General features: G+C 53.6%; 1 protein-coding gene across 11 annotated transcripts in view; it reads right to left on the bottom strand.

Annotated features, from left to right (window-relative positions):
* Positions 1–20,979, bottom strand: part of ADARB1 (adenosine deaminase RNA specific B1) — a 114,542-nt gene extending 93,563 nt beyond the window's left edge. For 8 of the 11 annotated variants that reach the window (XR_010943889.1, XM_067739677.1, XM_067739678.1 and 5 more), the window contains exon 1: positions 20,837–20,979. The gene's annotated coding sequence lies outside the window, so the exon portion shown is untranslated. Of the gene's footprint in view, positions 1–20,008; positions 20,135–20,708; positions 20,730–20,836 lie in introns of those variants that run through there. The other 3 variants (XM_067739676.1, XM_067739674.1, XM_067739673.1) reach the window with 3 other exon arrangements.
* Positions 20,980–23,791: the final 2,812 nt, after the last annotated feature.

Raw genomic sequence — 23,791 nt, 5'->3', positions numbered from 1 at the left:
GCCTTTCTCCGTACTGTGGGTGATGGGCAGTGGCCAGGTCTCCCACCGACAGAGCTCTTGTAACTTGCAAGTTCTCTTAGGAGCTGGAGGCTACATTTGACTTGGGGACAGTAAGTGACAGGGGCCAACACAGTGACGGCAGATCATCCCCAAATCCAGGCCCAGTGAGTAAGTCCGCTTGTGCACTCTGCTTTCCTGCACACCCCACGAGTGACCCAGAGGTCAGACATACATAATCTCATAGAACCTTCAAATGCTGCTGCTTTATTTCTGTATGTTGAATAATTTTTACAATTTAAAAGTGACTTTTTAACATATTTTAAAACCCTGAACATAAGGTCTGGGGAAAAAGGTAAGCTGTTCCTAGCAACTGAGGGTGCTGCGACACTCACTGGGAGGAAAAAGGGTAGAAAATTGAGGAAAATACAGTGGTTGGCTCCAAGTGTCCAGTTTGGGCCGCCTGTGAAACGCCGGCCTGCAGAGGGAGGCCCAGGAGTCGGAAGCCACGGCAGCCAGGCGGTCTGCTACCTGCTGCCAAAGCGACCACGAGCCAAACCCGGGCCCGGGCCCGACGGCCTGCTACACCAGTGGCCAGGGCGCCTCGGGCTTCCAGAAGCTCACACACCAGGGCAGGAGACAGACAGCACACGTGCAAACAGACAGACAGGGCATGTCGAGTGCTCACACACGGGGCACAGACAAGAACGGCACGGGGGAGGCCAGGGAGCCACTAGGGGACGGCTCAACGGGGAGCAGTGGCAGCCCCGTGAACACCTGGGGAACGACTGTTGCCGCGGGAGGAGCAGCAGACGCTCGGGCCCTGGGGTGGGGCTGGGTTTGCCCAGAGCAGCGGGGCTGCTTCTCCCAGCAGAGGCGGTGTCCCGACTGGCGACCACTCCAGCCCAGACAGCAGTGAGGGCACCTGGCGGTGGTGTTGCCAAAACATCAAGGACATTTTCCACCAGACCCACATCAAAAGCACCCTAGGGGACGGACCCAAAACTTCCCAAATGTTGCTTGAAGATTTCCCAACGCAAAGGCAGTTTCGGACAACAAACTATCGACAGCATTAGGTGCAAAGTGGGCTCACAGCCCTTGGGAAGCCCTGCCCTCGATAAAAAGACAGGCAAGCAGCCTGCCGTTAGCTGATCTTCTGGGTCTTCAATGAGACTCGAAATACACACTAAAGACTGTGCTTTAAACCCAGCTGTTCACAGAGCTGTGAAATCTACTTCTGGACGTTTCTGAACAAATAATTTGATTTATTCCATATCTGAAAAGAGCCTCACTTTTCACACACAAAATCACTAGAGACCCATCTTTTCAAAGAGGACATTATACATAACATTAGAAACAAGAAACCACCTCTTAAAACGCTTTGAATAAGGTTACAGTCACCTAGAGCCATACAAATCATCAGATGACTCGCAAGTGGAGACGGCAACTAAACAAATCACCCTGAATATGAAACGCCTGAAGCAGGTTATTCGATTAGATTTTATTGAACCTCTTCTGAGCTTCCCATTTGCGGGGACACGAAGCCCAGCCCCAAGGTGCTTTGCGGGGGGGGGGGGGGACGCGGAGGAAGGGGGTTCTGGACTATGACTGAGAAATCCAGGAGGCCCGCCGGCAGCGCCCGCACCCCCAGCCCCCCAGCCCCGCAGCGCGGCCTGTGCCTCCCCAGGCCCTGGGCCCCGCGGCCTCCTCCCGGGAGAGGCTCCTCTCAGACACAGCTGTGCACCCACAGTGACCGACCGCAGCCCCAGTCGTGCACAGCAGAGCCTCACCGAGGGGGACGAGGTAGTTCCAGGGCCGCGGAGTCAGAGGACAGCGGCAGGGAGGCTCCCAGGGCGGCGCCCACAGGATCCCCACTTCCCTCTTCGGATGACCGATGATCTCCAGGGATGCCGCGGGTGCTTCTGGAAAGCAGCCAACGGGAGTGTAAGCGGGGCTGGGACAGCGGTGCCCAGGGCATGAGAGGGACCCCATGGCCCGGATCCAGTTCCGGAGCCGGCCGGGAAGTGCGAAGGAAGCCAGCATCCGGCAGCTACTCCGCACCTCGGGGCCCAGTGCCTGCCAGCCGGGGTCCCGCCAGGCCCCTCCTGGCCGGAGTCACGTGCAGGCGGGTGTGACCCCACAGTGTGTCAGTAGCCAAGCTGCTTCCGTCCTCCCAAGACTCTGCTTATCTCAGAGCCTGGGTTTCCTGGTTTTCATTGTACCGACTGTGTAAGTGGGGGGGGGGGGTGGATGACCTGAGACTCCCCAAAAGGGGTTCAATGGCCTAGTAACAGATTACCTTGCTGGCTCCAGAAAACAGGTTAAAGATTTCCTTGGCTTTAGAAAACCAGATGTGATACTAGTTTTGATCTCTTTAGGACCCAGGATCTACCTCCAAGACAAAGAACTAAAAATACAAACGTGTGATGACGAATTACTCCTATTTTTATAGGACTGAGAGGCTTTACTTACTAAAAGTTTTTAAATAATTACTCAAGAGTTAGATTTAAGCCATTAAGAGCTTCACTGATTTCCTCCACATCATCTGCTGTGTTCTTGTACAATCCCTAATTTGCTCATTACTTTAATATTTATAGAAAGATGTTTTGTTTTTCCTATTCTGTGATACTATTAGTATTAGTCTGACATACATTTAAGTACAAATAAATAAGACGTATCCATTTTTAAAAATCCAGTAGGAGCACAACAACGGAAAATTACTTTTGACAAGGGTTCCTGAATTTTGATTCTAAGATTCAAAGGTAATCTATGAGGGGCTTCCCCGGTGGCGCAGTGGTTGGGAGTCCGCCTGACGATGCAGGGCACACGGGTTCGTGCCCCGGTCCAGGAAGATCCCACATGCCGCGGAGCGGCTGGGCCCGTGAGCCATGGCCGCTGAGCCTGCGCGTCCAGAGCCTGTGCTCCGCAACGGGAGAGGCCACAGCAGTGAGAGGCCCGCGTACCGCAAAACAAAAGCAAAAAAGGTAATCTATGAGGATTCAACCTTCACATTAAGACTTGATCCCCATAACTGTTACTTTCAAAGGCTAAATTCCAAGGTATAACTATACCCCCCCACAATAGGTATTCCCATGAAAAATGTTTTCTTTGACATCCATTTTTAAATCGCCCTCATAAGCCAGCTGCAAAATGGTCAAAAGAGAAAGGAGGGCCAGCCCGGTCAGCATTCCCGAGAGGTCACAAGTCACCCCAGAGTTTCTGTCCATCCTCAACGGAGGCCCCAGAGGGTGAAGGTGTCAAGTGGGATGGGGCGAGGAACGAGAACGGGTGCTGGCTTTGGACCTCGACCGAGGGCCAGGCCACACGTTCTGCGCCAACGGCCCCAGCAGCACAGGGACCCGTCCTTCCCTGGAAGGTTCTTCCCTGCAGACGGCTGCCCGGGGCCAGGAGCAAGACCCGCCCAAGCTGCGCTTTCACACCCTGACTGCTCCCCCAGCATCTCCAGAGCAAGGAGGGAAGTTGATCTCCGAGGTGTTCTAAGTTGCTTGAATAAATAAACTAGAACTATTTTTTCTTATCAAAATAAAATACTGACTTTTAAATTAAAAACAAACTAATTTTGCAAAGCATTAAAAAGGCAGAACTCCCAATCAGTGTGGCAGAACTACGGGCAGGTGAACTTCTCGGGCCCACCGGCCTGCATCCCGATTCCCCAGCCTGCCCTCCATGCCAGCTACCCCGGATCAAGGTCCTCGAGCTCTTCCTCCACAGGGAGGCCTGCCACTCTCCCTGGACTGCAGCCCACAGGGGCACAGGGTCCCCCCCTCCACCCCACATGGTTCCAAGGCATGCAGCAAACACGGAAGAGCACTCGGTGACCAGGCTCCCCCCGCCCCTGAGCGCCCAGCTACCAGAAGCACAGCCCCACACACCCTAACGCCATCGGGAGCTAGAAGAGACCATGCTGGTGGGCAGCAGCCCTCGGACGCCCCAGAACTGCAGCGGAAGATGTCAGCTCGTCCCCGGCTCCTCCTCGGACGACAGGCCACACACCATAAAGAGCGTCACCTCACTAAACTTCTCCAGTGAGTCTACTGTCGCAACCCTTTTAAAACACCGACCTTTCCTAATGTCAAAATCACCTTGGCCTTTTCATTGTGAAAATTTGGTAAAAGCAGAAATAATTATATAAGTAGTTAAGCTAAACGTCAACTAGCATCGAAGCAGGGAGTTTCAAAACTGAAGCAGTGGAAGGAATCAGATTAATTCAGGGTTGATTTAAGGTATCACCAGGAGCAAAGACAAGTAGGTGTCTGAGCAAGGAGAAAACGGGCAAGGATGGTAAGATTAGAAAGACACACAACTTAAAGGTATATCAGAACCTGTGCTCCACGAGGGAAGACACTGGGTTCTCTACCCACTGCTATACCTTTGGAATCCAAACGCCTGACACACAGTAGACGCTCAAAAGCTGCCTGCTGAATGACTACACAGATCAGTGAATGAAAAAAGCCTTAATCTAGACTAAGGAAGATGAAAAGTTACACGATTATAATGATGCTAGCAGCCCCTCAGATTTCAGGAGAGTTACTATCACAGAAGCCACACTGTTTTCTAATAAAGTTAGTGCCACAATAGGAATCATGAGTCAGATGCTCAAGTTTTCAATAAAACTCAGTGGGAGCTCGATATTTCACTATCTTTAAACAAGGTGGCCGAGGCTGTTCTCAGGGGGGACTATGTGCTATGAACGCACAGGACAGAACGCTAGGTCTCAAGACGGGCTGAGGATGCAGCATGACCAAGGTCAGACCCCAGGGAGTGCGGTGTTGATGCAGGTGGGCAGGGGAAGCCACAGAGGACATCTGAGATGGTCACAGGCACGGCCATCACCAGGCTGCCCACCAGGCTCTCAGCAGCTGGGCCAGCTCCTACCACCTCAAGAGAGGACTGTTACATCTCAGGAATTCTGTGGACCACCAGCCAACAGCTCATCAGTAGCTTGAAATAGGTAATGGTGAGAACATTTATGCCACGGAAATTGGCAAATGCTACAAATCAGGGCTTTTTACAGTCCCCCCCACCAAAAAAAGCCATTTGAAGCATTTATCAGCACCCCACTGCAGTAACTTACAGTACGTAAACTACGCCTCAAAAAAAAGCACGTGGGAGGAGGGGGAGAGGAGGGACTCATTCTGAAAAAGAGAAAACGTTAAAATAAATAGCAAATTTAATTGTCAGTGTTAAAAGTAAAGTAAGGTTTTTCCTGCAAATGAAGAATATTTAACATCAGGAAATCTATGAATGAAATTTACTATATTAACAGATAGGAGGGGAAACCAGACAACCATCTCAACAGATGCAGAGAAAGCAAGCCATAAAATTCTACTGCTGTAAATGATAAAGTTTATTTTTAATAAAACTGTCAGCAAAGTGGGACGGCGACTTGCTTAACTACATGAAGGGCATGTACAAAGCGACTACAGTGAACGTCACCCTCAGTGAGGAAGCATGGGAGGCGTCCACAGGGAAGCTGGAACCAGAGAAGCGACTGCTGGTCGCCACCACTGTCCCAATACCCCACTCGGCCTGGCACCACGAGTTCCAGCCAGTGAATAAGGGGAAGGTGCAAAAATTAGAAAGGAAGAGGCATTGCTTGCACACCGTGATCCTCTCCCCGGGATGAGTTGGGGACACAATCCACACGCAAAACTCCACAGCTCGTACCCGACAATGACAAGCAAGAGGAAACGACACCTTCTGAAGGAGGAATTTAGGCAAGGATACAAGTGGCATTTCTGGTCGCTGAGCAAAGGGCAGACCAGACCATGCAGTGACCGAGGCAACTGTCTAGCCAACAGGAAAAAATATTAGATCCTGGCCTCAAACTGTATAGAAACAGACTTCACACAGATTAATAGGCTAAATGTGGAAAACAGAATATAAAACTGCTGAAAGAAATTAAGGAGGAATGACTCCCGACATAGGAAAGTGTTCTTAGACAGGACTCAAAACCCAAGTCGTAAAGGAAAAGACTGATAAATCTGAATATATAAAAATTTTAAATTTCTCTCTGGAAAAAAATAATAACATCAAAAGACCAAGGACACCTAGGAAAGCCCCCGTGGCCATGTGCGAGGTCCTGCGCCTCTGGTCACAGCGCCTCTTCCCACCGGGTCCAGGAGATTCTCATGCCCTTTGGAAGAACCGTGCCCTCCGCGCCACGGGTGCAGGACGCCTGTCTCCAGAATGCTCCACACCGGGGCTCGAGGTGGCCAGAGTTCCAGTGAGAAGGCAAGAGAGTGCTTCTCCCTGGAACGCTGAACCCTCCCTCCGAGGCAGAGTCCAGGAGAGCTCAGACGGCGGCGGCGGGGTGGGGACAGTGGACAGCGGCGCAGAATTCCCACGTAGCCCCCACCCAGCTTCTCCTAAGGGTCACATCTTTTTTTTTTTTTTTTAACATCTTTATTGGGGTATAATTGCTTTACAATGGTGTGTTAGTTTCTGCTTTATAACAAAGTGAATCAGTTATACATATACATATGTTCCCATATCTCTTCCCTCTTGCGCCTCCCTCCCTCCCACCCTCCCTATCCCACCCCTCCAGGCAGTCACAAAGCACCCAGCTGATATCCCTGGGCTATGCGGCTGCTTCCCACTAGCTATCTACCTATGGCATCACTGAACAATGATCAAAGTCAGGACAATACCATGAGCTCCACTACCGCAATCTCACCAGTTTTCCCACTAACATCCTCTCTGCCCCAGGACCCCCTCGAAAGCCCATACTGCATTTCGCTGGCGTGTCTCCTTAGGCCCCTCCAAGCCCGTCTCTCGGGACGTGGACGGCGAAGAGCCCTGGCCAGGTGTTTTTGGGACACCCTCTCCCGGGGTCTGCCTGCCGCCTCCTCGTGCCTACGCTGTGCCCATGCCCATGTCGGGGAGAAGCTATGAAGCTATGACTGCGACCTGTCTTATCACATCGATCTCCTGGGTGAGGTGGTGTCTGCTGGCTTTCTCCACTCTAAAGTTACTACTTTTCCCTTTTCAATAAATAAGTGACTTGGGGAAGAGATAACTCTGAGACTAGAAAAATATCCTGTTTCTCCTCAAACGTTCATTCACTAACTTAGCGCCAGTCCCGGGTCCCGCCTAAAGTAATATCGCCCTGGGGTCGGCCTCACGGTGATCGCCTATTTCCTCCTTCCTTCGCGTTGAGTAACTGGGATTCTTTGGCTCCCCTTCTCCCTGCTTACCGATCGTTATTCACGTATATCAGCAGAGTGAGGGACGTTTACTTTATTCTACGGATTACAAGCCAACACCATCGTCACCCAAGTCCTTGCTCAGAGCCACCAGCTCTGACCCTCTCCCCGCCCACGTGGCCCCGTCCTTTCTGAGCTCTTCCCTGTACCATGAGGGGGTCCAGTCGCATCTTCTTAGAGGACCCCTTCTTCTCTGCTCAGAGAAAGCACTTGGGTGTCCTCGGGGGACTGGGTAAGGAGCTGTGCGACCTAAGCACCAACATCTGTGTCTCTGCACCGTCTGGCATATGGACAAATACTCAAAACTTCGGTGCACTCTGACACCTGGCTCCAGCCCAGTGCCCGGGCTCCTCTGTCCCCTCCCCTCGTCTGCAACTTCTTCCCACCACACACTCACCGTTCCATCCTTATGAACACGTCCGCAACGCAACCTCACCCCCCGGAGAAACAGACAGTTTCTGGGCAGTACTGTGTGCAGCCCTTTCTGTCTGTGGCTTTACAGAATCTAGAAAAGTACTGTTTCCCAACACCCAGCTGATTCTTCTCTTGCCCACCCCACCCCTGCTGTAGCTCTGTTATTGTTCTGTCCTATACTGAGCTTTGGTTCTGTCTCTATCCCATTCTGGGTCCCCCCAGTCCTGGTTGAGGTTCATGTATTTTGTTCTGGGGTCCACGGTTCTGAGTCGGCTGTACTGAGACGTCCACTCAGAGAAGCCCCACGCCCACCTCTCCAGCCACCTGTGCCCCCCTCTCTTTTCCAGCGCCCCACCACCACCCCTGCAGGGCCCAATCCCTTTCGTCCTTGATCTTCCTTCCTGTTTTCCTTTTACATGGAGGCACAGATATGCGTGTTTTCTCATGGGAAGGGAGCTCACTCGACACCCCCTGGCACTCAGCCCTGCTCCCTTCCCGCATGTTCTGGAAATCGCCAGAGACCCACCCCTCCACATGGCTCGTTGTGACGTGGTCACCCAGAGTCGATCCACCCGCCCCTGACTGGACATTTAGGTCACTTCCATCTGTATTTTCATCTTGTTGGAGGCGTGTCCTCAGGCTGAATCCCTAGGAGGGAACTGCAGGGGCAAAGCATTGAGCACATGGAGTTTGCAGGCTGAGTGTGGTTTTTAACACGCCTAATAGTTCTTCGTTGACTTCCTCTGATGAGTGAAAGGAAAAACCAAATACTGGGGAAGAGTTCCTCTGTCCTATACTGAGCACAGAGGGCGTCACCACTAGAAACCCTGGTCGCCTGTGCTGGACCTCAGGTCCACGGTATTTCATCCCACAAGTAACAGGTCCACGCTATTCAAGACATGCAGGGCACGTCGTGGAGACAGACCTGAGAGCGTGCCCAGGGGTCCCACGAGCAGCTGTGCTGTCAGTGTCACACATGCCGTCACTCTAAGCCCCACTCCAAGCTCCTGTCCACAGAGATGTGCTCGCTCACACTCAGAGCAGCACTTTTCACAGAGGCAAAAAGCAGAAACGATCCAAACGCCCGTCCCTGGCGAAGAGCTAAAACAGGTGTGTGACCCCCACTCAACAGAGTCCTAGTCAGCAACTGAAAGGAACAAACTGATAGGGATGGAAGAGGATAATCAAATCGCTCAGAAATGCCATTAGGGGATTGTAGACAGACAGGGAACTTTAGGGGGGCTTTGGGAGACAACAGTAAGTTAAGGATCACTCAAGAAAGCAGGTTTGCTCAACCACAAAACCATGTAACAGAAGCGTGAGCCGTGCCTCAAAACAATAAAACAATGGTGGCATGAGACCCACATGCTGCCCAATGAGCTCAGTAAGTTGATGGCCCCAGTAAGCTAGTGACCCCTAAGACATGCTCTCTGCACACATAAAAAACAGTAATTTATGGAAAGGTGACATTTCAGACCCGCATTGTACTGAGACCTGAAATAATTTTTCCATTGCACCATGACAGTCCTGGCCCGACCATGTAGAGACAAGAAAACTCCCCAGTGCAACCTGGAGGAGGAGCTGATGATGGAAGCGTGACGTCTTCTCAAGAATGAGGAAGAAGGCGGTCTTTTCCCCCTCCCACTTTTCCTTTGATTATAAAACTGTAGCCCACTAAGTGCTCGGGCCACGGCACCCTCACGCCCACCCGCCTGTGAGACTCACAAGTGTCCTCTTCTAATAAATCGCTTCTTATCTATCACTTTGCCTCTCACTGAATTCTCTCTGCGCTGAGACATAAAGAACTGAAGCTCCTCGGAGCCTCCCCCAAAAACACCACCTAGCGGTTTCATAACTACTGATCCACCGTACGGCATGGGCGAACCCCGAAAACATTATGCGAGGTGAAAGAAGGCTGACTCAACAGGCTGCATATCGCACGATCCCATTTACATGAAATGCCTAGAAAAGGCAACTTCAGAGAAACAGAAAGCAGATCGGCGGCTGCCAGTGGCTGGAGGTGGAATGGGAATTTACCACAAACACACACAAGGAGCGTTTTGCGGTGATGGAAACGTTTAAACCTGGACTGTGGTAACAGCTGCACAGCTTAGAAATGCATGAAAATCGCTGACTTCTCTACTTACTGAGGGTGAATCTCATGGTAGCTTCGCAAGCAAGAGAAAACAAAGCTTCCCCCAGTGCCCGCCCCAGCTGTACTTCCTGCCCACATCTTCCCGGGCACGTAAAGATGGGCGCTCGGACCGCGGGCTGACCGTCCGCACCATCTGTATAGTCTCCCTCCACCACCAGTGAGGCTGGGCAGGCACCTGGGCGGCGGGGTCTCCCTGTGAAAAGCACACGCCTGCCGTGGACAGGGCCGCGGGCACGTAGCACGGCTCCCTCGCAGCAGAGCTCTGCCCCACGAGTCCAAACCCAGCACACCTTTCCCGGGCTGCGGCGTGGCTCAAAGTCTTGGCTAACTATGGGCAAAGCCCTCCCGTTCCTATAGCAGGGCTTCCGGTGAGAAACGCTGAAATTCATCAAGTCCGGCTCCTTCCTACCCGTGCCGCGCACGCCCAGGGCAGATCGCTGAGGGAGAATGTAAGGGGCGCTGGGCTGGTTTACACAATACCTGCTCTTCCTTTGGAAACATCATCAATACCCTCGGTTTCATTAGAGGATAAAATTAAAGAACAGAAAGCGTCGCTGTGCAATGATCAAATACGTGTCTCATTCATGTGCACGTGGGTGAAAACCATCTACTACGTGACACCAGTAAAATACAAAGAGGAAAAACCCCAGAGGAGGCGCCACAAGATGTGGATGTAAGCCTGGTCTGCACGTGGCTGGCACCGGACCACTTATTCAGAAGGACCACAAGCCAGCGGTCCTGACACAGAGGTGGTCATCTTACCACTTCCAAAAACCGGCTGACACTTGATGGAAAAGGTTTTTTTCCATAGGATTTCATTGATGGTCAAATCTAAGTTGAACTCTGTGGCCCTAAATTCTCGCAGCCCTGACATCCTACAATTCATTCCTACAAACTCCACATCTTCCTGGATGAGGGTTTCAGCCTCAACCCCCGTACCAGTTTCTACCTGCAGCAAGTGAGTCTTCACTACTTACTGCCTGTGCTGCTACTGCCCTGGAGCTGTTAATTTAAAAAATCACTACATGAGGATCTTTAAACGTTTAGATAGCTTTTTAATGAAAATGAAGTTTTAATATATTAAGAAAGAAAGGATAATCCTCTGAAGTATCCCACCAGAAGAACACTGTATCATAACAGGCATATGGCAGAACCTAACACAGACGACCAGCTCAGAACAGTGATTCCTTCTGACTACTATTCTGGGTAGATCCCTATTCTGAAAAGGAATCAAATTCAAAATGATCAAGACAAATAAATGTGCATTTGATGTAATTAATTTCATTCACACCTAGAAGAGAGCAGACATGACAGGCCACACCACTGCTGTTTAAACTGTGGCCCGAGCACCTAAGCCTCTGGACCTACACCTCCACAGACGGACGTCAAGCTGTTCGTGCTCAGGCTACAGCAGGCGAGTGTCTGCGTGAACTACGCTTTCCAGCCTCCTTCACGGAGCGCTCAGGGGTTGCATTTGTGGAGGCCCAGCCGCCACCCGCCCCTTCTTGGGCACATCTCCCCGGGTGAGTTGCCCTTCCTAAGGCAGAAGCCAGAAATCCAGTCCCCTGTCCTCACGCTGCCACAGCACGCGGACAAGGCAGGCTGTGCCCACCTGACACCTACAAAACCTCACCCCCAAGCAAAGGAGCCTGAGCAGGTGCCAGGACGGCGCTGAGAGAAGGGAGCTGGGCATCGGGAGGCAACGGCGGCCCACCGGGAACTGCGAACCGTGCCGTCTCTCGGCCCCACGCGGGTGATGAGAAGCTGCCCTACGTCCTTGAGCAAACTCCTTCCTCAGGGAGATCACTCACCCTAAGCGAGGGAAGACTTGGAGCGGCAGGGAACTTGGGCTGCTGGCAACCAGAACGAGAAAAGAAACCGGACTTGTGAGCACGGCCCGTGAGAAGAGGCGCAAACACAAAGCAACTTTGAACCGTACTCTCCCACCTGCCCAACGCGTGTGTCAACGCCCTCAGTTTCTAACGCTTCCCGGACACGAGAGGGCTGATGAAATAGTACCTACTCCTGCGTTACCTTTACTCGTTTCTGCCAAGCTCGAGACCTGCAGACCCAATTTAATTCAACATTTAACACAGTCTCGTCCCCTAAGAGTAAGAAACCAGAGAAAGGGATCAGTCGGGCTCCCCAGGGTCTGGTGTTTTCTCACTAAGCCAGAGCCCATTACTCTACCCCCTGGACCCGCCTGCTGGCCCACCTTGCTCCCCTCTTCCGGGAAAACTGCGGGTCCAGAGGGAGGTGACAGGACACCTTGCGCCGAGGCCAGCCTCTTGTGCACCCAAAGCCGCCGCAGTGACCGGCACCGCGTGCTTTTCACACAGGGATGCTCGGAGGTTAAATATTTGTTGACATCTGACTGAATGACCCTCGAAGCACTGAGAATTTGTTTTTCGACTCCTATGTACAACAGTCCTCTAGAAATGGAGTGACCTTGGACATCACCAACTAGACCACCCCCTTCACACGCGAGGACCCTGCAGCGGACAGCCCACCAGGTCAGAGCTGGGCTGGGACGAAGGGCCCAGTGCCCCAATTTCCAGCCAACTCTTCTGTTGGCTCCCCTGCCAAACAGCTGTGAAGCTACGTTCCTTCCAATGTTTAAATCCTTTTATTGTATTTGGCTGCTTTTCTGACGCCTTCTGGAATTATTCAAAGTATTCTCACTTTCCCCAAGACGTAGTTATGAATATTACTTCTCTGCAACAGGTACTGTTATTTCTTAAGACAACGTGTTTCAATTACATGTCACCTAAAAGCGGTTAACAGAACAGAGCTATCTTTTTTTTTCAACTTGAGGACTCTCTGTTTTCAACAGATTAATTTGCTATACTGCACTTTATAGTTTTAGAGCAATTTTGAATGTTGTGTAAATGTTTCTGTTCTACAAAGAAAAGCACAGAAATCTGGAGCTATCACAGACATATGGGGCATAAATCTATGACTGATTCACCGAGTACAATAGGAGTGGGGGGAGGGGTGCAGCAGCTCAGGCAGAAAAGACGCATTTTCAGAGGCAAACAGTCTCAGTTCAGATTCTACTGCCTACATTAAAAGTAAGAAAAAGTTATTCATTCATTCAACAAACAGTGGTAAGTGCCTTCTATCTGCCAGTCGTTGTTCTGGGCCCTGAGGATAAAGACAGAACAAGACCCCTGCCTTCCTGAGGCTTCCACTCTGCCAGGCAGGCTGACGAAAGGGAGGGAGTGGTGGGTACAGAGGGCAGATGAACAGAACGGACAACAGGGCACCCGGTGGGGGGAGGGGAGGGTACGGAGGAGTGCAGCCCACCAGAAAGCCGGAGGCGAGGCCCCAGGGCTGGGGAGGGGGGGGGCGGCCAGAGGGGCGGCGGGAGAGGACAGCTCTGAGATGAGGGCAGGTGCAGGGCTCTGATCCAGCCTCCAGTTAAGGCCTGGGCCTGGACAGACGGCAGCGGGGGGAGGCTGTGGGCAGCCGCTCAGGTGAGCCAGGTAAGAAGGGGGTGAGGATGGCTGCACGAGGCGGAGCCCCTAAGGTTATCATCGGGAGTGAACTAGACCAAGCGGATCCCACCACGGCTGGCACGCAGCGAGGTCTTGACCAAGGTCAGCTAGATATCATCCCATTTTCCCAGGAGGTTACTGAACCTCTCCTGTCAGTCCTGATCTGAAAGGCAGGCACAAGGCAGCGTCTGCCGTGAGGACTGCAAGGAATGACGGACGGAAGCGAATCCTACCCAACAGAAGCTAAGCACACGTGGGCCTGCGCTTCACAGACAACACATGATGTATCTGACAGACCACACATAAGTATATAGCAAAATAAATACCCTGCACACCACACGCCGGGGGATAAGAATCCCCACCTCAGATCCCTCTGGTCTCAGCATCCACAGCTCGAAGAGCCCTTCTTAACCCTCCAGGCCCCCCATCTCCCGGACCCCACCCGTCAGCCCACACCTCTGCTCTCTCCTCCCAGCCGCCCAGCACAGCTCCGACCAGGCTCTGTCCTCCGCCAGGGCCTCCCATCTCACTCCGGGGCCCCTCATCCCCTCGCTGCCAGCCCTTCCTGGGCCCAGGAGAGCCCGCACAGCTGGCATCCCCACGGATGCCCCGACAGAGGCCACTCCAATAAGCGGCCTCCACGTTGGCTCAGTACGTGGGCGCCCCGCCTGGCCGGGCCGCCCTGAGGGAAGGCTGGCTCCCCAGGGGCAGAGACCTCTCCCGCCTCCCGCATCCGGTCAGGGAAGGCCCTCAGCCAAACCTGTCCACATCCACGCGGGGCAGGGGCACGTGATCAGGCAGAGCAGTGGGAACCAGCTCCCCCCAGCCCACCGCGCGGCTGTAGCGCAAGGGGTCGGGGGCCCCGTGCGCGTCATCCTGCTGACTCCATTACGGAGAAGGCTGATGGTTCGGAACTCCAAACCCGAAAAAAAAAAACAACTAACCACAAGCAGTACGAACTGGCATGCAGGGCAGATGCTTTACCATTTCACCAGGCAACCAGAGGCCAGCGCCGCGGCCCCCGTGGGGCTTAAGCCTGCAGGGCCCAAAGCAACACCGCCCGCCTCCCAGGAGGTGGGGGCAGCCGTCCTGGATGCAAAACTGGCATTTCCCTCCAGAGCTTTAAGACAAAGGAAGCACTAACCAGGAGCCAAGTCTGCTTAGTCCTCTGAGTAGCACTAAATTTGGTGAATAAAGGTGCCAACTCCTAGTGAAGCTGATGATACGTCTAGAGACGAGTGAGGGTTTTTTTAATAAACAAAAACGCTATTTCCACACGCATCTTTCTGTAAGGCTGCCCCAAGGTGTGTTTAGCACCAGAAGCTAATAAGAAACTAGATCCTAAGCCCTACAGCACAATTCCCAAGTTTCCTGGACTGAGCACAAAATTATATTTTATTTTATGCCCTCCTTTCAGAGGGGCAGCATGTCTCTTAGAAATACTTTGGAAGTGCATCGAGGCTCCCGTGCACAGAAGTCCTGCTCGCTCCTGCCTCCGGCCACCCCTCTCACCGTCCCAAGGACTGTGCCCCTACAACTGTCCCTTCCCAGCGCACTGGAAATCTGTCCTTCTCCACGGGATCATCCCTGTCAGCCCAAAACATATGACAATCACTCTCATTTAAAAATCAAAAATAAAAACTCCCTTGAGTCCACAACCCTCCGGCTTCTGTCCCGTTACCCTGTCCTCCTCCAGAGGATCCTCCATGCTCGATGCTCTCCACCCCTCCCTCCACCCAGCCCTCCCCACCGCAAGGCCACCCGCCTCTTATCAAATCCAGGGCCCTCCCCCTCTTGTGGACCCCCTGCCCAAAGCCCCCGGGCTCAGGCTGCACCCTCCTGCTCTTCTGTGTGGACACCCACAGCCCAGCCTACGGTCTCACACGTCAGCAGTTACACAGATGACCCCCAAATTTACATCTGGCCCCAACCTCTTCTTGAGCCAAAGGAAGCCCTCTTAAGCACCATTAGCAAGTACTATTTTAGGCCCTTTACATTAGCTCAGCTATCGACCCACCTACCCCAGAAGACCAGGTCCTGCTCCTCCTCCTAACTTACCGGAGAGAAAACTGAAGCCCAGGAGGATCAAAGCGCGCAAGCTCACACGCCTGGTGCGCACAGGACAGAGACCCACCCGCGGGCCCGCCCACCCGTAGGCCCGCCTCCCCACCTCACAGCCTCGCCAGCCTGCCCCTCAGCCAGCGACCTGGGGGTCGCTCTGGGCTGTCCCATCTTGCAGAGACTACTGGCAATCCCGATGGGCCGCCTGCAAAACACACCGCAGTGCCTCAGTTCTAAGACCCGCGTCTTCCCACATCTTCACGACTCTGAAATCGGGCAGGAGCTCTGAGTAGTCAAACTCAGCCGTCCCTCTAGGAGGCGTGACTGACAGGGCAATGGGACCCATCAACAGGTCAGTCCACAAATCCTTTAAGGACCGGAAACCTCTCCTTAACACCTGCCGGTAGGATCAAGAAAGCGTCCAAACTCGCGGATCGTGTATCCACAGCTTGGACGCGTCCCAGAGACAGCAGTGGCGCAGTCGTGAGAAATGCCACCTCGGCAAGGGCGGGTGACAGCATAGCGGACCATGCCATGGGGCTGATTTGGAGGAACCAAATTCTAAAGGTGAAGACATTTTATCGTTACTTTATTTCACTCACATTTTCCTTTTTCATGAAAGCACAAGGCTGGCATGATTTTTAAAGTCTATATGCTTAAAGTCTAAGCGCTCTTTCATAAAGGACACCTAAGTGAGCGGAAAGCATTGTGTCACAGGCAAACTGGCAACATTTTCCTGTTAACAGTACAAAAACTAATGCTGCAACTTACAGACGAAGCGGGATCTGATCTCCCCACGCCTGCCCTGGTGCCAGGCCTCGGCGGGCCACCGTGGGCCCCTGATGCTCCCCTTCTGCCTAGGGCAGGGGAGGGGGAGAGTCCCTGCGGCGCGGACACTCAGGGCAGTACTCCCTCTGCCACTTATCTGTGGCCTCTCTGCACCTAGCTTTACCCACATATAAGGCAGGAGACTAAGAGTCATGCCTGCCTTATAGACAATCATGAGATTTTAAGTAATGTATGTGGAGCGCTTAAATGGCCTGGCACACCACGAGCTCCCGACAAACAGTAGCTGCGTAACAGCTGGAGTGATTCTTTTCAAAGAGGAATCAGATCACGTCACTCTGTTGTCCAAAACTCTAAAGTCAACCAGGAAGGCAGGCAGGCAGGTAGGCAGCCCTAGTAAGGCTGAGATCACCATCTAAGTTCCATACCCCAGCAGGTTGCTCCCAAAAGCGGCAGCCCTCCAGCCTCTGGGCTCACTCCTGCCACCCTCCCTCCCACCCCTAGGCCACACTGGGCTCTGGGCTATTATCAGCCCAGGACACGAAGCTTGGACCCTGGGCCTGAGGCTGTGACTTTTAATAAAGCCAGGTGGCGCCCAGCTCCCTCAGACCTCCCGACCTGCTAGATTGATTTGCCCCTGCTGGGACTTAGGACTTTTTTTTTTTATATTGGAGTATAGTTGAGTACAGCAAAGTGATTCATTCATACATATATCTATTCTTTTTTATATTCTTTTCCCATACAGGTTATTGCAGAATATTGAGGAGAGTTCCCTGTGCTCTACAGTAGGTCCTTGTTGGTTATCTATTTTATCCATAGTAGTGTCTATACATTAATCCCCAAATCCTAATTTATCCCTCCCCCCCCCCACCTTTCCCCTTCGGTATCCATAAGTTTGTTTTCTATGTCTATGGGTCTATTTCTGTTTTGGAAATAAGCTCATTTGCATCTTTTTTTTTTAGATCCCACACACAAGCAATACCATATGATATTTGTCTTTCTTGGACTTCACTTAGTGTGATAACCTCTAGGTCCATCCATGTTGCCACAAATGGCATTATTTCATTCTTTTCATGGCTGAGTGGTATTCCATTGTGCATATGTACCACATCTACTTTATCCATTCATCTGTCGATGGACACTGGGGTACATGTATCTTTTCAAATTATGGTTTTCTCTGGCCAGCACTTAGGACTTTAGCTGGGGTTTATGATCCTCATCTCCCCCATAATGTGAACCCCCAGAGGGCAGGAACTACCCTGGCTGTGTTCACTCCCGCCTCCAGCACCTAGAACAGTACCTGGCACATGGCAAATACCAATACCTGTGGGGCGACCACATGAGCGAAACAAGTCTGCCCTAGATGCAAGCAGTGTCACTGCACTTCCCATAAAAATACCGGGCCCCTCCGAGCTGCTTCCCCCCCCCCCAGTCTCTGCCCCGTCTTCACATTTTAAATCCACCACAAAGACACACTGAAAAACAAAGTCGTTTTTTGGCACACTCCTAGAACGCTGTACACACATACAGGAGGAGAGCAGCCGGCAGTACTAATGAGACCACCAAAAAACTGTGATAATTTGGTCCTAATGGCCTGGGACCAACCGTTGTCAAGCACGGCAGCAAGGCCAGGTGAATACCTCGGTCCACACTCCAAATGAAGCGTAACTCCAAAGAAAGGCACTCGAGGGACAAGGACATCGAAATGACTCTAACGTACAATCTTTAAACGCAAGTCTCCCCGTTTGCCTTTCCTACCTCACGTATTATGAACATACTTTCTAAAAGTTGTTTTTTGTTTTGTTTTGAAACAGCAGCATTTCTATCACACCAGATTGTAGGTTTGGAAATCTGTGATTTAGAAAATTGACACAAAAAGATCAAGTTTTCCAAAAAAACTGGACCTCTCGAAGCTCTTCAGTTTCATACCAAGATTGACTCTTTTTTTTTTTTTTTTTTTTTTTTGGCGCACCACGCAGCTTATAGGATCTTAGTTCCCAAACCAGGGATCGAACCCAGGGCCCCAGTAGTGAAAGCATCAAGTCCCAACCACTGGACCACCAGGGAATTCCCCTGACAATTCTTCTTAAACAAGTTTTTTATAGGCTGGTAAATGTATAACTTCACCTCTTCATCTCCAAAATGTACTTTCTAACTATCTCCCACCTATTTAAATAAATTCCTTGGTACTAAGTACTTACATAGCTCATCAGAGCATTCAAGAGAATAAAACCCAGCACTTAAATAAAGCTTACAGCTAATGAATTCTGATGAGTAATAAAAAATGATTAGTGGGTTTTGCTTGCACCCATGTAGAAAAAAATATTCACTGCAGCACTGTTTCTTACAGCAAATATTTAAAACTATACTAAAACATATATATAACAGTGTATGTATTTTGACTACTGCTGGGACAATACACAGTCAGCTGGTCACAGCAGTTACAGGGAACTGATCAGCTAGGGATGGAGTGACACGAGGTTTTCTTATGCGTTTGTACCTTTTGAGCGTACAGTGTGCACGCTTATACTTTCAAATCTATCAATAAAAATTTCAGTGGTACACGTTTTTAAATTTTATTTTTAAAATGTAATGCTGTAACAGTGTTTAATGAAACACACTGCCAGCTTTTGAACTTCTTTGAACTCTGCCTAATTTGTCCAGCACTGTATCCCAGGAGCCAAAAGCAGGGAGGGCCCAGCACAGCACGACATGGATTAAGTACTTCTGCCAAATGAATTCGTTTGCTTTGTGCATTCACCAGACAAATATAAATTTAAAAAATTTTCTTATTCCAATCTAAAAGCAGTTGAAATGCTTTTAAGACATGTAAATTCACAGAGGACTCAAGTAGCCTTCAAGCCAAGAAGTTTTTTGTGGAAGCCGTTATTCGCTAATTATCCTTTCTTCACCTCCCAGGACTGACCTCATGAGCACGCTGCATCTCGAGATACATGTGTCATCAATTTCTCAGAGCTGGACCAATTTTCTTTCCACCACTGCCCCCTGCAGAAAGGCCTCTTTTTTTTTCCCCTTCCAACTACAGCTTCAAATTTTGTTGAAGGTGTAGCTGGATATATTCAGTCCCACGAACCTTCAGACATCAAACGGGGCACTGCTCACAGACAATGCTTTCCTTGCAGAGCCCGAGTGTGTGTCCCTGCCGTCACCTGGGCAGGGCAGGATCGCCAGACAGCTCAGTGAGTCTCAGCGATACTTATGAGCCCTGCTGTGGGTGACCCTGCGGAGGGGACCCTGTCCCTGGAGGGACCCTGCAAGCAGGGCAGCTAACTCCCACACCCAGGAGGAAGGGTACCAGCCAACCTCTGCATTTTCCTTCTCCCTTTCCCCTCAGGGAAACCCTCAGCAAAAAGGTAAAAGAATCCCAGCCTCAAAGAAAAGATGGCAATCAAAAGACACTGCCCAGGACTGCTCTTAACACAACCCAGTATTTCGGAAAATGCAGCTCTAGGTGGCACCTTTCAAAGGAATAAAACATACGGTAAATTTAAGAGAGAACAAAGAGGATTAATTAACTATTTCTAATCTCAAAACTTACGGATCATCAACTGATCAGGGCACTAAGAGTAGAGAAGCAAGTCTGACACCAAGCCACTTTTCCTTATACTTCGAGGGCTGAAAGCGAACCACTATTAGAAAGTAACCGTATCAGAAGTAACAACGCAAACCAGCGGGCTAAAAATACGAAGTGCGAGCCAAACACGGCGCTGCGGGTCTCCGACATATAAATAGGAATTAGAACACATTTTAGGTTCCCCAGCATGTCAACTGGGACTCCAACCCGTTTTAGCGTCAACAGCCCACTCTGACACCTTCCTCCAGACCCATTCACTACCCGGTAATTTTCCTACCGCAGATCTGAACACGTCAGAATTCACCTCGAGCCCCCAATCGCCCCAGACTGTTCCGGATCGCTCCAGACGCCCGGCACCCGCGGGAACTTCCCCGCCCCGGGACGCCCGCGGCGAAGAGCATCCCACGCGGACACTGCGCCCTCGGGAAGGGACGCGGGGCCGTCCCTGGCTGGCGCAGCCTCACAGTGGGCGCAGCCTCACCCTGGGGGTGCACTCTCCGCAGAGTAGGGCATCCCGCGCGGACACGGTGCCCTCCCGAAGGGGACGGGGGCGGGGGGGCCGTCCTGGGTGCAGCCTCGTGCCGGGGCGCAGCCTTCCCTCCCTAGGGCGCAGCGCATCCGGAGCAGAAGCGGCACTCCCGGGGAGAGGACAGTGCTGTCCCCAGCGCAGGCTGCCTTCCCGGGGGCGCAGCCTCATCCCGAGGTGCAGTGTTCCCTCCCGGGGCGCAGCCTCCCCTTCATCCCCGGACTCCCCATACGCGCCCCGGGGCGCAGCTTCAACCCGGGGCGCAGCCTCGCTCTCCCGCGGCGCAGAGCATCCCGCGCAGATGCGCGGGGAGCAGACGCGGGGCCGTCCCGGGCGCAACCTCCCCTCGCCAGGCGGCCCGCAGCCCCTCCGGACAGCCCCTCCGGACAGCACTGGTCCCGCTCGAGCCGCGCGCCCGGCGCGGCCTCACCACCTGCCCGGCGGCGCTTACATAAACGCGGCCACGGCGCTGCCCGGCGCTGCCCCGCGCTGCTGGGCGGCGTGGTCGGGCCGCGGTACCAGAGCCTCGCCGCCCCCGCCACCCCCGCCGCCCCCGCCGCCCCTGCCGCCCCGCCTCACCTCAGCCGCGGGCCGCTCCGCTCCGCGCCGCACCGAGACTCGGACCGCGAGTCCGCGGAGCTTCGCTCGGCCGCCCGGGGCGGCGGCGCGCTGCCCGTGGCCTGGCGCGGCCCCGCGCGCGCCCCCGAGCGCGGCCAGACCGGCCGCCGCCTCAGCCACCGCCTCAGCCTCCACCCTCCGCCCTCGGTGTCGGCTCCGCCCTCCCCTCGCCCCCCGCCGCCGGCCGCGCGCACGCCGGGGAGCGACGCCGCGACGCAGCACGGGCGCGCGCGCGCACCCTGCGCCGGGCTCTTCCTGCGGTCCGCTGGGGACGGGGAGCGGGGACGTGGATCCGGGACGGGGAGCCGGGGCGCAGAGAGCCATAGGGCGGGGTGGGGGGTACCCGGCGGGGACCGCCCATGAGACCCCGCCGGCCGCCTGGGGCCCGCACAGTCCCCGCGCTGGAGGGCGCGCCGGGAGCGGGACGCGAAGGTGCGTCCGGCCTGTGCGGGGCCAGATCGGGGAGTGTTGGGAGGAGAGGGTGGGGTCACGCCCCCAGGCCCCGAGGGGCGCCCTGGGTGAGAGCAGAAGCGAGTCCAGATGACCGGTTACGGTGGTGGTGGGTCGGTGGGTTTGGCGGTGCAAGCATTCAAAGCCTCGTGGAGCCGTGCAGTAAGCAGACTCCTCTGTCTGTGTTCACTGGCTCTTCAGCGCTTGCACCGAGAACATCTACACACAGGATGAGAAGCGTCTGTGGAAATGCAACATCGAAGACCAGAATAAGCAACTCGAGGCTGCGGTTCTACTCAGAACAGAAAATGGTTGGGTAGAGAAAACTAGTTCTTGAATGCACTTGGGGCGCTGGTGGTCCACCAGGCGGACTCGGGTGCAGATAGGGGTGACGGGCAGGCCCGGGGGTCCAGCTGCTCAGGGCCGGGGCCCCAAGACTGCTCTCCAAGGTCAAGTGAGGCTGCCGCCCTTCTCAGCTGTGGGGCCTGAGGCCGTCTCTCTGGACCGCTGCCTGTTTGCTCCAGTTTAAAATGGGGAAGCAAAGTCAAATAGAGGGGAAAGACCCCAGCCCAGCACTCCTTGTTAGCTACTGCTGTTCTTCCCACAGTCATCGGACAGAATTGAGCATCCCTGAGAGTCCAGTGGCCTGGAGCATAAATAAACCACAGGGGAAAGTGCTGCAGCCGGCCAGTTACCTGCTTCAGGTTGCTATCTGATGGAAAGGAAAAACCCGCCTTTGGGGCCTGCCAGCTACCAGGCAAGCCCAGCGCCCTCCCTGAGGGCTAAATGCCAGTACAGGGTCCAAAGCAGGGCTTGTTGACAACACGGAAAAATCAAAGACTCCTGGGATGCCTTCTAGGGATTCATCCTATTTTTGTTAATAAACAAGAAGCGCATGAGAACTTTATTTGTGTGTAACAAACCAGCCCCGAACTAAGTGGCTTGAAGTAATCTCTTTGCTCGTGATCCAGAAGGCCAGCAGCTGGGACGGCTCATCTATGTGAACGGGGTGTGGCCATGTTAGCTGGGACTCGCAGGGGCCACTCCCACAGGCTGTGGCCAGGGCTGCTGCTTGCGCTGCCGTGGCTCGGTCAGCAGCGAGAGGGAAGGCACAAAGCTCGGCGCACAGGGCTCTTGCAGCCTCTGAACCGTGTTTACTAATGTCCTGTTGGCCAAAGCAAGGCAGGGGGCCCAGCCCTGAGTCGGTGGAGAGGCCTTGGCCCAGCCAGGTGACCTGCAGGGAAACACACGCCTGCCCTCCAGTTGCGGTGGGCTGTGTGCATCTCGGCAGCGGTGGAGAGAGCGGTGCCGCCGTGACCGTGGCCTTCACGTTGCTCCAGCTGGCTGGCTGGCCTCTTGGCACCTTTGGAGATGGCCAGGAGCCTGGGATTGCCCCTGGCTGTTGTACTCCACCTCCTCAGATGCCGTCGTCTCCAGGGACAGGTTTATCGTGGCGTTCTTCTCCCTGACCATTCCCCTGTGCGCCACAGGAATGGCTCACAGAGTGTGCCACTTCCTACTGATGTGCAAGCCATTTCCAGGCACCCGGGGCTGAGACGTGGGACGTACCAGACAGGGAGGGTCATGGAGGTACCTGAGAGCTTAAGGTCCCTGATGCGGGATCCTGCAGCCTGCTGAGGAAAGCCCGTCCTTCCCCCTGTTCACCATCAGGGTCAGACCCGTGGACGCCCAGAAGGCGCCCCGGGTCTCCACAGAGGTGCTGGCAGCTGCGACCACACGGTCTTCAGTGCAAAGGGCAGCACCAGGCCTGAGCCCCCGCCCCGCCCCGCAGACCCCGTTGTGTTGTTTACCTCACTCGTGCAAACTGTGAAAATGAAATAGCACTTGGGTGTCCAGGAGAAGATGATGCCCAAAAGCTCAGCTGTAGGGATCTAGCTGGTCCCCTTTCTGCCCCAGGGGTGGGGTGATAGAATCTACCTGAGTGCGTGAAACTCCACCTGCCGGGAGCCCTGGCCGCACAGCACCGATCCACCGCTCCCCTTCTTCCTCCAGCTGAACCAGATGGCGTGACCACGTCGCTGTAGCCCACAAGCAGAAGGAGGACTCACGACAGGCACTGCAACCGGGACAGAATGGTGCAGAAGGGCTTGTAATTGTCTGAGGACGAAGACCTCGCCCACTCGGGAGCGGGGGTGTGAACTGGTTTCAGCCTGCAGCTCCGGCCGTTCGGGAATGGCTGGAAGGAGGGGTGAGGTGCCCAGCCCGACGGCTGAGGGGCTGCTCTGGGCACATTCCCACCCTGGCTCCCAGGAAGGCCTTACACGGACGGACGTGCCCAAGGCTTGCAGGTGCAGATCCACTCTTTTATCCAACAACCCAGCGGAGTGTGGCAGCCGTGCAGCCCCGAGCAGGGACAGGCGTCACAGCCTGGCTTTCTGGCCCTCGTTCCAGGCCTGGGGAGCTGCCCCTTCTGCCCACACGGGGTGACCCGACCCAAGGGATCCC

The sequence above is a fragment of the Pseudorca crassidens genome, chromosome 5 (assembly GCF_039906515.1).
Source record: "Pseudorca crassidens isolate mPseCra1 chromosome 5, mPseCra1.hap1, whole genome shotgun sequence".
Taxonomy (NCBI): Eukaryota; Metazoa; Chordata; class Mammalia; order Artiodactyla; family Delphinidae; genus Pseudorca; species Pseudorca crassidens.
Note: the sequence above shows the minus strand (reverse complement) of the source record. Positions and strands in the feature narration are given on the sequence as shown.